This window comes from Oncorhynchus masou, chromosome 31 (assembly GCF_036934945.1).
Source record: "Oncorhynchus masou masou isolate Uvic2021 chromosome 31, UVic_Omas_1.1, whole genome shotgun sequence".
Taxonomy (NCBI): domain Eukaryota; kingdom Metazoa; phylum Chordata; class Actinopteri; order Salmoniformes; family Salmonidae; genus Oncorhynchus; species Oncorhynchus masou.
The window spans coordinates 94,931,465-94,946,153 of NC_088242.1; positions in this window are offsets into that span (position 1 = coordinate 94,931,465).

The following is a 14,689-nucleotide window of genomic DNA, read 5'->3' on the forward strand; positions in this document are numbered from 1 at the left end:
ACTTTACTTTACTACACTTTACTTCATTACACTTTATTTTACTACACTTTACTACACTTTACTACTCTTTACTTTACTTTACTACTATTTACTTTACTTTACTACACTTTACTTCATTACACTTTACTTTATTACACTTTTCTTCACTTCACTAAACTTTACTTTACTTTAAAGGTTTTAAAGACTTTTATTGTCCCCGCGGGGAAATGTTGTTGCAGTATCATGTACATTTTTTATTTGGTGTTTAGATACAGTAGACAACACATTTTAATAACAGTGACATGCAGTATATAGCGATGAAAGACAACCAGCCTGCTGGGGTTACTGGGTCCAATGGAACATTAACCGCAGCTGATTAGGAGGGATATCACACCTGGCACAATTGATTGTCTAGCTCGGTTATTCCTGATGGGTAGTGCCCTATACATGCACCCAGAGGGAAGTAGTTTAAAGCCCGGGTACAGGGGTGGCTTGGGTCTAAAAGGATTGTGTGCGCCTTGCTGAGGGCCCTGACCTTAAAGATCTCATTCAAGCCTGTCTGTTTGACTCCAAGTACCTTACTTACTGTGGTGATAATCCTTCTCAGCATATTTTTTTGTCTGACAGTAGCCTTGCCAAACCAACAAACAATACAACAAGTTAATAGTCTCAATGAAAGATTTATAAAACAGTCAACATTTAAAGATCTCAAATTTTGAGAAAATACATTGGTGTACTACTGCTGGCAGAATAGTTAAGATTATTTAATTATTTGATTTCCATATTTTATATTACTCCGAAACGAAATAATCCTTGTCAAAAAAGATCGCTGTGTATGTTCAAGGTCAACCAAAGACATTATGATCAGATCCCTTATCATCAATCACTATTCATCAAGTTATCCTCATTACCTTTTTAAAGCCATTTGGAATCTAGACTGACGAAACAACATACCACCAAGTGACAGGTAGCCAACAACGAGGTGGTTGGAGCTCCTGTTGCTAGGTGACCACCAGTAGCCAATGTGACAGCCGATAAGAGCACACCAAAACAACACACTGAATCACACTGCTACCCATTTCAAATGAAATCAAATGTTATTGGTCACATACAAGTGATTAGCAGATGTTATTGCAGGTGTAGCGAAATGCTTGTGCTTCTAGCTCCGACAGTGCAGTAATATCTAACAAATTACACAACATATACCCAATACACACAAATCTAAGTAGGAATGAATTAAGACTATATACGTACATACAGTATGGATGAACGATGTCAGAGCGGAACGGACTAAGATACAGTAGAATAGTACAGAAAACAGTATATACATATGAGATGAGTAATGCAAGATATGTAAATAAGTGACTAAGATACCGTAGAAAAGTATAGAATACTATATACACATATGAGATGAGTAATGACAGATATATAAACATTATTAAAGTGACTAGTGTGTTATTCCTTTAAGTGGCCAGTGTTTTCTAGTCTATGCCTATAGGCAGCAGCCTCTAATGTGCTAGTGATGGCTGTTAAACAGTCTGATGGCCTTCAGAGATAAGCTGTTTTTCAGTCTCTCGGTCCCAGCTTTGATGTACCTGTACTGACCTTGCTTTCTGGATGATAGCGGGGTGAACAGGCAGTGGCTCGGGTGGTTGATGTCCTTGATGATCATTTGCAATACATCACTAGCCACTTTAAACAATGCTACCTAATATTATGTTTACATACCCTACATTATTCATCTCATATGTATACGTATATACTGTACTCTATATCATCTACTGCATCCTTATGTAATACATGTATCACTAGCCACTTTAACTATGCCACTTTGTTTACATACTTGTCTCATATGTATATACTGTACTCGATACCATCGCCTGTATCTTGCCTATGCTGCTCTGCACCATCACTCATTCATATATCTTTATGTACATATTCTTTATCCCCTTACACTGTGTATAAGAAATTTGTTTTGGAATTGCTAGTTAGATTACTTGTAGGTTATTACTGCATTGTCGGAACTAGAAGCACAAGCATTTCGCTACGCTCGCATTTCGCTACGCATTTCGCTACGCTCGCAACATCTGCTAACCATGTGTATGTGACAAATAAAATTTGATTTGATTTGATTTGATGTAAAGCAAGAGGAAGTTAGAGAGGGTTGAAATGTGCATATGGATAAGGACGGATGATAGGAATAATCATAGACTCCCGTCCCTCTCTCGTCCCTCTGCCTCGTCAGCACCCGGTGACATCCCTATGCAGACAAATCAAAATCTGGGGATGAGGAAAGAGGAAGGGAGAGAGAGAGAGAGAGATAGGGAGAATAAAGGGAGGGGTGGAAGAGTCAGTAATTAATCCCTAGTTTGGGATTACGAGGGGCTCCGATAGCGCCCGTACGGATCAGGTTATTTTCAAGTGAGTTTCTCAAGGCCTCGTTAGGCTTCTGAGCTGAAACCCCGCCCCCTCCTACCTCCTCCATCATCATGCCACTGGCCTACTTTTCAACTACCCCTGGCCTGGTCCCAGAAATAAGATTAGGGTTTATATGAGGCATAGTAAACTTTACCCACCAGGCTTAATATCTTATCTTATTAAAATCTCTCAAGTACAAAATGGAGGCATTCAAAAAATCTGAATGGAGATAGGGGAGTGAATGGATTTCCCACCTTAAGAAACCATAGGGGAAATCACACCAATTGTAATATTTTTCAAGTACATTCTACCTATAACCAGATGACAAAACTGGGCAAAACTCATATAACGACTACATCATTTTAACCCGTTTCTAGTTTTTACAGTTGCAATGATATCACTACCCCATGTAGATGTGAAGAGGGCACGACAAAACCTGTTTCCCTGTCAGGAGACTGAAAAGATTTGGGTCCCTCAGATCCTCAAAACGTTTTACAGCTGCACCATTGAGAGCATCCTAATGGGTTGCATCACTACTGCCTGGTATGGCAACTGCTCGGCCTCCGTCCACAAGGCACTACAGAGGGTAATGCGTACGGCCCAGTACATCACCGGAGCCACGCTTCCTGCCATCCAGGACCAGAAGGTGTCAGAGGAAGGCCCTAAAGACTCCAGCCACCCTTGTCATAGACTGTTCTCTCTGCTACCACACGGCAAGCGGTACCGGAACGCCAAGTCTAGGTCCAAGAGGCTTCTAAACAGCTTCAACCCTCAAGCAATAAGACTCCTGAACAGCTAATCAAATGGCTACCCAGACTATTTGCATTGCCCCCCTCCACCTACGCTGCTGCTACCCTTTGTTATTATCTGTGCATAGCCACTTTAGTAACTCTACCTACTTGTACAGTTGAAGTCGGAAGTTTACATACACCTTAGCCAAATACATTTAAACTCCGTGTTTAACAATTCCCGACATTTAATCATAGTAGAAATTCCCTGTTTTAGGTCAGTTAGGATCCCCATTATATTTTAAGAATGTGAAATGTTAGAATAATAGTAGAGAGAGTGATTTATTTCAGCTTTTATTTCTTTCATCACATTACCAGTGTTTACATACACTCAATGAGTATTTGGTAGCATTGCCTTTAAATTTTTTAGCTTGGGTCGAACGTTTTGGGTAGCCTTCAACAAGCTTCCCACAATAAGTTGGGTGAATTTTGACCCATTCCTCCTGACAGAGATGGTGTAACTGAATAAGATTTGTAAGCCTCCTTGCTCGCCCACGCTTTTTCAGTTCTGCCCACAAATCTTCTACAGCATTGAGGTCAGGGCTTTGTGATTGCTACTCCAATAGCTTGACTTTGTTGTGCTTAAGCCATTTTGCCACAACTTTGGAAGTATGCTTGGGGTCATTGTCCATTTGGAAGACCCATTTGCGACCAAGCTTTAATTTCCTGACTGATGTCTTGAGATGTTGCTTCAATATATCCACGTAATTTTCCTCCTCATTATGCCATCTATTTTGTGAAGCGCACCAGCCCCTCCTGCAGCAAATCAACATGATGCTGCCACCCCCATGCTTCATGGTTGGGATGGTGTTCTTCGGCTTGCAAGCCTCACCCTTTTTCCTCCAAACATAACGATGGTCATTATGGCCAAACAGTTCCATTTTTGTTTCATCAGACCAGAGGACATTTCTCAAAAAGTACGATCTTTGTCCCCATGTGCAGTTGCAAACCGTAGTCTGGCTTTTTTATTGCGGTTTTGGAGCAGTGGCTTCTCCCTTGCTGAGCGGACTTTCAAGTTATGTCGATATAGGACTCGTTTTACTGTGGATATAGATACTTTGGTACCTGTTTCCTCCATCATCTTCACAGCGTCATTTGCTGTTGTTCTGGAATTGATTTGCACTTTTCACACCAAAGTACGTTTATCTCTAGGATACAGAATGCGTCTCCTTCCTGAGCAGTATGACGGCTGCGTGGTCCCATGGTGTATATACTTGCGTACTATTGTTTGTACAGATGAACGTGGTACCTTCAGGCATTTGGAAATTGCTCCCGAGGACGAACCAGACTTGTGGAGGTCTACAATGTTTTTTCTGTGGTCTTGGCTGATTTCTTTTGATTTTCCGATGATGTCAATCAAAGAGGCACTGAGTTTGAAGGTAGGCCTAGAAATACATCCACAGGTACAACTCCAATTGACTCAAATGATGTCAATTTGCCTATCAGAAGCTTCTAAACCCATGGCATAATTTTCTGGAATTTTCCAAGCTGTTTAAAGGCACAGTCAACTTAGTGTAAACTTCTGACCCACTGGAATTGTTATGCAGTTAATTCTAAGTGAAATATTCAGTCTGTAAACAATTGTTGGAAAAATTACTTGAGTCACGCATGAAGTAGATGTCCTAACCGACTTGCCAAAACTATAGTTTATTAAACCTCTTAGGGATCCCTTAACGCTCGAATTACGTGATAGATTTGACAACATCCGGTGAAATTGCAGACGCCAAATTCAAACTACAGAAATATAAATATTTAACATTCATATAAATACAAGTGTATTACATCAATATAAAGCTTAACTCAGATTTCAAAAAAGGCTTTACGGCGAAAGCAAACCATGTGATTATCTGAGGACAGCACCCAGCATACAAAAACATGAAAACCATTTTTCAACCAGGCATCTTTGAAGATCTTCATCTTTTTGCAATCAAATGAATCAGTGACACAATGAATGGTAATTTTGTTAGATAAATTCCTACTTTATTCCCCAAAATGGCCATTAATTTGGCGCATTTGATTCAGAAATACACCGGTATCTAATCCAACCTCAGGTACCCTAAAATGTAAATAATCAATAAAATTTAAGACGGAATAAACTTTTTACAATGTAGGAGAAAAATAACAAGGAGCGCGCTCCTGTTCACACGCACCAAAAGACTTCTTCATTTCTCAAAAGAAAACATCAAACAATTTCTAAAGAGTGTTGACATCTAGTGGAAGTCATAGGAACTGCAATCTGGGCCCTAATAAATCAGGTTTCCCATAGAAGAGCTTTGGAAAACACAAAAACAAAAATCCCTGGATGGATTGTGCTCTGGGTTTCGCCTGCCAAATCAGTTATGTTATACTCACAGACATTAATTTAACACTTTTAGAAACTTCAGAGTGTTCCTTCCAATACTACCATGCATATGCATATCCTAGCTCCTGGGCCTGAGTAGCAGGCAGTTTACTATGGGCACGCTTTTCACCCGGACGTGAAAATACCGCCCCTTACCCCAGAGGTTTAACAAGAAATCTGTGGAGTGGTTGAAAAACTAGTTTTAATGACTCCAACCTAAGTGTATGTAAACTTCCGACTTCAACTGTAAGTACCTCAATTTCCTTGACACTGGTGCCCCTTCACATTGACACATTGACTCATTGACATTGACCAGTACCCCCTGTATATAGCCTCCACATTGACTATGTGCCATTACCCCCGGTATATAGCCTCCACATTGACTCTGTACCAGTACCCCCTGTATATAGCCTCCACATTGACTCTGTACCAGTACCCCCTGTATATAGCCTCCACATTGACTCTGTACCATAACACCCTGTATATAGCCTCCACATTGACTCTGTACCAGTACCCCCTGTATATAGCCTCCACATTGACTCTGTACCAGTACCCCCTGTATATAGCCTCCACATTGACTCTGTACCGGTAACCCCTGTATATAGCCTCCACATTAACTCTGTACCAGTACCCCCTGTATATAGCCTCCACATTGACTCTGTACCGGTACCCCCTGTATATAGCCTCCACATTGACTCTGTACCATAACACCCTGTATATAGCCTCCACATTAACTCTGTACCAGTAACCCCCTGTATATAGCCTCCACATTAACTCTGTACCAGTACCCCCTGTATATAGCCTCCACATTGACTCTGTACCAGTACCCCCTGTATATAGCCTCGATTTTGCTATTTACTGCTGCTCTTTAATTATTTGTTATTCTTATCTCTTATTTTTTTAGGGATTTTCTTAAAACTGCGTTGTTGTTAAAGGGCTTGTAAGTTAACATTTCTCTGTACGGTCTACAGCTGTTGTATTCGTCGCATGTGACAAACAACATTTCATTTAATTTAATTTCAACCAGTTTCTAGTTGTATAGTTGTAAAGACATCATTTCAACCAGTTTTGCCCATTGGGTAGTGCTCTGTATGGATGGTTTCACAAGGAGTGGATTTCGTGTGAATCTGTTGGGAGATTGAAATGGGTTCTGTGGCTTGTCTTTTGGTCGGGTATGTTAGCACTGGAGAGGAAAACCTACCAAGGGCTCTCTGCCATCTTCTCTTAAATGAGAGGTTCCAGTGATTATTTGTACACAGAACAGTGTCAGGGGCATTCAAACTGCTTTTCCGCAACAGCTGACAGAAAAGTATGAGAGAGTGAAACAAAAGTCAGTCTGACTCTATTACTCCCCTCTCTCTCCCTCTCACTCTCTCGCTCCCCTTATCTCTTTTTTCTATCTTCTATCTGTGCTGGGTGATGAGCCCCTCACCCCCCCCCCCACCCCCCTCCTTAACGAATGTTTCCCACCATCCGGCAGGGGGCCTACACCTTCTCCACCACAGCTTTAACGGTTTTATAACCACTTCCACCTCCTCCTCCTCCTCCTCCTCCTCAGCCCTGCTGCCTGTTTGGATTGGGGTTATATGCCTGCATCTCACAGTTGTCAAGCCTGCAGGCGGACCCGATAACATCGCAAAGGAAAGACATGCTGCCGCTTTAAAGCGTAGAGGGAAAGAAGGGAGGTGTGGAGTGGAAGGGAGGTCTGGGGCCCAACATGTGTGCTGTGGCTGAACCACCAGATGTGTACCAGGCATGGGAACGCTTCAAGAACTCTCCCCACAGTGATGTCCATTTATGGAGGTCGAAGCACCTCTCTCTCGGTCTCCTGCAGTGTTTTGGTACACGATCGATAGCTTGATAGCTTTCAGTTTATAGCCTTTGCTAAGTTATGGCCTCATGGGGCTGAGCGAAACTTAAAGCGAGCTCATGTGTCAAGTCATTTTCACGAAGGATGTGACTGTCTGAAACAACTGCAGACTTTTTTTTTGCAAATAAGGCTAAAAATGTATTTTCACCACCACTTAGATTAAATGAGAGGTAACCTCTGTTTCAGGTCCACTCCTATGAGCACAAAATGTTGAAAGGACGTTGAAAAGATGTTAAGAAGATGCTGAAAAGATGTTTAAAAGACATTGAAAACATATTTTTTTGGTTGAAAAGACACAAAAAACATTCTCAGTGGAAATATTTAGTATTTAGTCATATTAATATTTAGCCATATTGATCACAAAGACCTGAAATCTCTGCAGTTGTCTCAAACCATCCCAATATGCAAGATGCCATTTCTGAACATCAAAATGATCCCAATAATATATATATATATATATATAACTGAATGCAGTATATATGGAACTGAATATACTATATTTAACTGAATATACTATATAACTGAAAATACTATATATAACTGAATAAAGTATATAACTGAATATACTACATATAACTGAATACAGTATATAACTGAATATACTATATAACTGAAAATACTATATTTAACTGAATATACTATATTTAACTGAATATACTACATATAACTGAATACAGTATATAACTGAATATACTATATTTAACTGAATATACTATATAACTGAAAATACTATATATAACTGAATAAAGTATATAACTGAATATACTACATATAACTGAATACAGTATATAACTGAATATACTATATAACTGAAAATACTATATAACTGAAAATACTATATATAACTTAATACTGTCAGGGTTTTCCTGTGGTGAAGTAGAGGAGGACCAAAACACGGCGTGGTTATATTGATTCATGTTTAATTAAAACAGATAAACATGAACACTACAAAAACAACAAACGTGGAAAACCAAAAACAGCCCTATCTGGTGCAAAACACAGAGACAGGAACAATCACCCACAAACACGCAGTGAAACCCAGGCTACCTAAATATGGTTCCCAATCAGAGACAATGACCAACACCTGCCTCTGATTGAGAACCATATCAGGCCTAACATAGAAATGGACAAACTAGACACATAACATAGAATGCCCACCCAGCTCACGTCCTGACCAACACTAAAACAAGGAAAACACACACGAACGATGGTCAGAACGTAACAAATACTATATATATATAACTGCATACAGTATATAATTGAATATACTATATAATGACACACAGTATTGTATTTGATCTATGTAGAAGCAGAGATACATGTCGTTATACCATACCAGTGAGTATGAGCGGCCTATACTGTAAATCACACAATGATTACAGATGTCATGCTAACCACAGAGTAACAGTCGTGATTATGGGTTAGACATGAATACGGTATTTTACATTCACTGAAAGAATGGACTCTGTTTGTTTACTGTATCCCAAAAGCCTTGAATTCAAGGAAATCTTAAAGTTTACCAAGTGATGTCTTCAAAAACCCACAGCTTCTATTTTTGACCTCTTGTTTACTTTAATGTATTTCAAATGTACAGTCCTGGTCCCCTCCCTGGCTGACCTCAATTCCCCTACCGCACCCCCCTCGTACCCTCTCTGTCCCACCCCTGTAAACCCCAGCCCCCCCCCCCCTCTCGTAACCTCTCTGTCCCACCACCCATGTAAACCCCAGCCGCCCCCCACTCTCGTACCCTCTTTGTCCCACCCCTGTAAACCCCAGCCTCCCCCCACCCTCGTAACCTCTCTGTCCCACCCCTGTAAACCCCAGCCTCCCCCCACCCTCGTAACTTCTCTGTCCCACCCCTGTAAACATCAGCCTCCCCCACCCTTGTATAACCCCCCACCCTCCCACCCTCGTACCCTCTCTGTTCCACCATCCCTGTAAACACCAGCCCTGCCCTCATGTCTGCTACTGGCTCCCTTGATGCACACTAGGACTGTTCCACCAGTAAACACCAGCCCTGCCCTTTGTGTGCTACTGGTTGATGCACACTGTGTGTGTGTGTGTGTGTGTGTGTGTGTGTGTGTGTGTGTGTGTGTGTGTGTGTGTGTGTGTGTGTGTGTGTGTGTGTGTGTGTGTGTGTGTGTGTGTGTGTGTGTGTGTGTGTGTGTGTGTGAGTGTGTGTTTAGTGTGTGTGTGTGTGTGTATGCATCTGTCTGTCCATCCATGTGCGTGTGTCTCCTTCCTGTCTGCCTGTCTGTTTATATGCATGTGGTGTGCAGCAGAAACGTTTTTTTTGCCGGTGTGTGTTGAGCCCGTGGTTATTCCGGTGTGTGTTGAGCCCGTGGTTATTCCGGTGTGTGAGAGAGTGTGTAAGGGTGCGTGTCAGGACATCCAGCCGCCGCCCACTCTACCTCCTCCCCCTCCCCAGCACTGCCCAGACTGGTACACCCTGTTCTCTAGTAAGAAACTGGACTGTCATTTCCTGGCACAGGATATTGTACGGTGGATTTAATTGGTCTTTGCTTCAAATACCCGCCTGTCCATTTTTCCGGTTCAAAATGGAAAATAAATCAATAGAAATGGGCCCTCAATTTTTTTTTTTTTATGATCACGTGATTAATAATGTCTAATGGTTAATCAATATTTCTACCATAATGGAATGGTGATGGTAACGGCATGGCTCGGGCATTTGATTTCAGGACCATACTGTATGCTTGCTTTTCCAACCGTCTATTAGCGGAAACATTAGTGCCTGTTAGCTAAGGTGATTGAGGTGGGGTTGAGGATGGGTTAAAACCGTGAGAGACGATGGGTTAAAACCGTGAGAGACGACGGGTTGAAACCGTGAGAGACGGCTCCGAACATCACGGGTTCATTTAAAGTGCTAAGCATGTTTGTGTTTCTGGTTTAGCCCTGTCCTTAACCACTATTTGGTTTCCCTATTGCGCAGTTTGATTTACAGTTAACAGACAGCAAAATACTGCCTAATTTAAAGGGCAACACAACTCCCTAATCTCGGGTTGCCTGCAGATATGACAAATGTATGTATCCATGTTGTCCTATAATCATTCAACCCGGGTCGTGTTCATTTGGGCACCAAATGGAAGAAATGGGACAGAATCAGGGAGTGACTGTATGGACTTGACCAATAGGAAATGCTCATTTTCGTTTCGTGTTGCAAAACATTTTCAATTGCGTGGCTTCTTGAACACATTCCAGGTCACAATTGCATAATGTGTTCCCTCACTGAACTGATAACAGAATTGATAGTGATACTAGTCTATAGTGTCAATCACAGAACACATAAATGATTTTGTTTTAAAAACTGTATCGCTATCAGGGACGAAATGGTGGACACAGACATATGACGGTGGCTCACTTGTCTGCTGCCTGTCTGTCCATCTTCACTTTGTTCTCTGTGCCAAGGCTTCACCCCAAATCTCTTAATAACCTTATGGTGGCCTCCCACACACCCATGCCCCAGTGGAGGGCTGAGGGGAGGGCCGGCTCAAAATAATGGCTTGAATGGAGCAAATTAAATGGCATCGTTTGTTTGATGTATTTGATAGCATTCCACCTATTCCCGCTCCAGCCATTACCACGAGCTCATCCTCCCCAATTAAAGGTGCCACCAACCTCCTGTGACACGCACAATCTCGCTTTCTGTCTCTCTCTCTCTCTCTCTCTCTCTCTCTCTCTCTCTCTCTCTCTCTCTCTCTCTCTCTCTCTCATATCCACCATCTGTTTTAACATGGAGGTACGGCTCTCAATCTGCTCTCCTTCAACCCTCTTCCCAAATCCTTTATCCCCCCCCCCACAAAAAAAATATATATATTTACAAAGGAAGAGTCCTTCTCCTGCTGAATTTCTGAACTCCAGCCGTAGTCATGCCAACGACTGCCAACTTTGTCTTTGAGAAGGGGTAGAAAAGACGAGGGGAAGAACAGGCATTGTAGTATTGGTATTAATGGTGTCAGCACACTAGCTAAGTAAATAACTTGTTCTAAGGGACAGTTCGAAATTTTACTGGGGGGGGGGATCCTAAATAATGAGGGTTCTTTTTAATCTGTAATTGTTTTGTTGTTACCTATTTTTGTAATTTGGGTGATGTTCTTTTTTATTGGACACAAGGGGGTAGTGCATTTTTTCCCTGATTTACATATTTTTGTCAGGTTTGACTAAATAATTTCTTCCATCCTAGACTAATGTCTTCATCTGCTTGCACGCGCCTCTCTTATGTCAAGGGGTTTTGGTATTTCCCTTTTCCGCACGCTAACTTACTATGCCTCAGGTCAGTATAGTCTACATGTCAAACTGTCTATCCTGTCCTCTATCCTGTCCTCTATCCACCATTCATAGTGACAATAGTGGTAGGAGGATTGTTTTGTTCTGATCTGCAATAGGCTAACAGGCGATCATACCACACGTTAAAAAAATGTTCAAAGCTGCACCAATTTTTTTTAACAAGAACCAATAGGAATAGCTGAAAGGTAGCAGAGAGTCCATCATTATGAACCAATAGGAATAGCTGAAAGGTAGCAGAGAGTCCATCATTATGAACCAATAGGAATAGCTGAAAGGTAGCAGAGAGTCCATCATTATGAACCAATAGGAATAGCTGAAAGGTAGCAGAGAGTCCATCATTGTGCATAAAAGAACAGTGAAGACATGTAGCTCATGAAGCTCCGCTGTTGATCTTGTTTAGGGTTAATAGAATTAATCCTACTTAGACTATAGTAACCTACAATACCACAAATGTAATGAATAGTTGCAATAATTGTTTTCAGGTGGGGTACATCATTCTACTCTAGGCTGCAGTGAATATTTATTTGAATAATTGCACAATAGCTCTGTGATTTTGAGTGTTTCATTCCATGTATTCCATTTGGATCAGTTGTGGGGTCTATACCTCGGCAGTTTTATACGGTCCGTAGCAGGCCAGTCTGGTTGTATTATTTATTTATTTTTTTGACTTGTGATACTGTGATGTGTTGTCTGTAGCAGATCGTCATCGTCGGTGTGGCTACATACTCTTCCCATTGGCCTAGTTATTCAGGAGAGCTTAAAAGGTGCTAACACAAGGGACACGATAAACGTCAGTTGAACGGCTGCCGTGTGAGTAGCTCAGCGCTCCTGGTTGTTGTCAACTCCCTAGCCCTGTGGACCAAAAAGGGTGCACATTTTTTGTGCGTTTGCCTTAATACTACACACAGCTGATTCAAATGATCAACTCATCATCAATCTTCAAGTGGTATATTTATGTATTTATTTTTTTGATGTTATCCTTGTTATGATCCTGCTATTGTCACATGCTACACGCGCATATCTATCCAATGTTATCATCAATGAGAGATGTTATACTTTAGTAACCTACAATGTTGACCTGTTGATGTGAAAGTTTAATAATTACATTATGTTCCTGACAGTTACCTTGCAACTGGAGATTCCTTCCAAAAACGATTGCCTATAAATACCATGTAGAGCCACTGCACAGTTGGATGGGTTAGAGTGTGACCAGTGCCATCTGGGACTACCTCGTTGGGGGAATTCATGCCTGTCCCAACCAAGGATAACTGAAGGGCCATCGCTGCTGACTTTGAAGAACGGTGGAACTTTTCTCATTGTCTAGGATCAGTGGATGGCAAGCATACAGTATGGTCCTGAAAGCCCCCCCCCACCCCACCCCACCCCCCCTTCCCCTGAAACTCACCCTGTACCTCCTCTATGAGTACCGGTGACCCTCGCCCCATGTTTTCGCAGGAAACAAGGATTTTACATAGAAACCTACCTGGAGCAAACATGTTTTTACACTGCTGCTACTCGCTGTTTATTATTGATGCATAGTCACTTTACAAATGACCTCGACTAACTCATACCTCCGCACATTGACTCGGTACCGGTACTCCCTGTATATAGCCTCGTTATTGTTATGTCAATTTCTTTCTTTTTTATATATATTTTGGTTTTTATATTTTATTTATATTTTCTTAACTCTATTTCTTGAACTGCATTGTTGGTTAAAAGGCTTGTAAGTAAACATTTCACGGTAAGGTGTTGCATTCGGCGCATGTGACAAATACAATTTCCCCTGGAGGAACAGGGTCTTCAACTAACGCGTCTCCCGAGCCAGGCTAACCGTCGAGTGCATCTTTGGCATTGTTGTGTCCCAGTGGCAGATGCACCGGCGGGAGTCATCGGGGTCCACCCTGCTTACGTAGAAGTCTGAAGGCTACCTGTGTCTTTCCTTCATAACTTCTGCTGTGTGCCAGAGGAGAATCCTGCTGCTCGGCAAGATGTTGGGATGAGGGCCAATAAGGCAGCATGGAACATCATCCGTGTGCAGAAAACCTTTACCTCCTACTTCTTCGAGGAGGGTGCTCTTCCCTGGCAACATCTTCTGCCATAGACTGCCCTATGCACAACCAAAGGCTCTTTTAAGAGCCACCCACATTGTAATAAAGGAATGCTTTTCAATTTATGCTCTGTCAACTGCAGTTATTTAATTCCCAGTTTCTCTCTCCTTTGATTTCTATTTCTCAGGCGAGGGTGTTGTTCAAGTAAGGGTGATGTCTTCACAAAAAAACAAAGCAGGTTCTTTAATTTTAAAAATAAAACTTAGATACCCTACAACCCACCTCTACACTATACAGTTGTATTAATCCCATCGATGGATTTCTTGTGTTTTGCACTAAGCACTAAGCAGGCTCTGGTGTATAGCTGTGTGGGACTGTGGGCTCCTTCCATCTTCAGAAAATAGGCAAGAGGACCATTATTTCTATTTATGTAACTAAGATATATTTGTTAGTGTTCATACAGTATGTGTGTGTGCGTGTGCGTGTGTGTATGTGTTTCAGTATGCAGTACTCGGCAGCCACTCAGGGTGGACACTGTGGACACCAGGTGAGGACACAGACAGATTTCTGTTGAACACTTTCTCTTTAATGACTTTATTTTCTCAGTAACAGTCTCCCTCCCTGACGTCATCCCCCGCCCCCTTTTCCCTAAATCCTCTAGATTATAACAGATGTGTCGGTGAACCCCTCCCCCTTTTCCCTAAATCCTCTAGATTATAACAGATGTGTCGGTGAACCCCGCCCCCTTTTCCCTAAATCCTCTAGATTATAACAGATGTGTAACGGTGAACCCCCCCCTTTCCCTAAATCCCCCTTTTCCCTAAATCCTCTAGATTATAACAGATGTGTCGGTGAACCCCGCCCCCTTTTCCCTAAATCCCTAGATTATAACAGATGTGTTGAACCCCGCCCCCTTTTCCCTAAATCCTCTAGATTATAA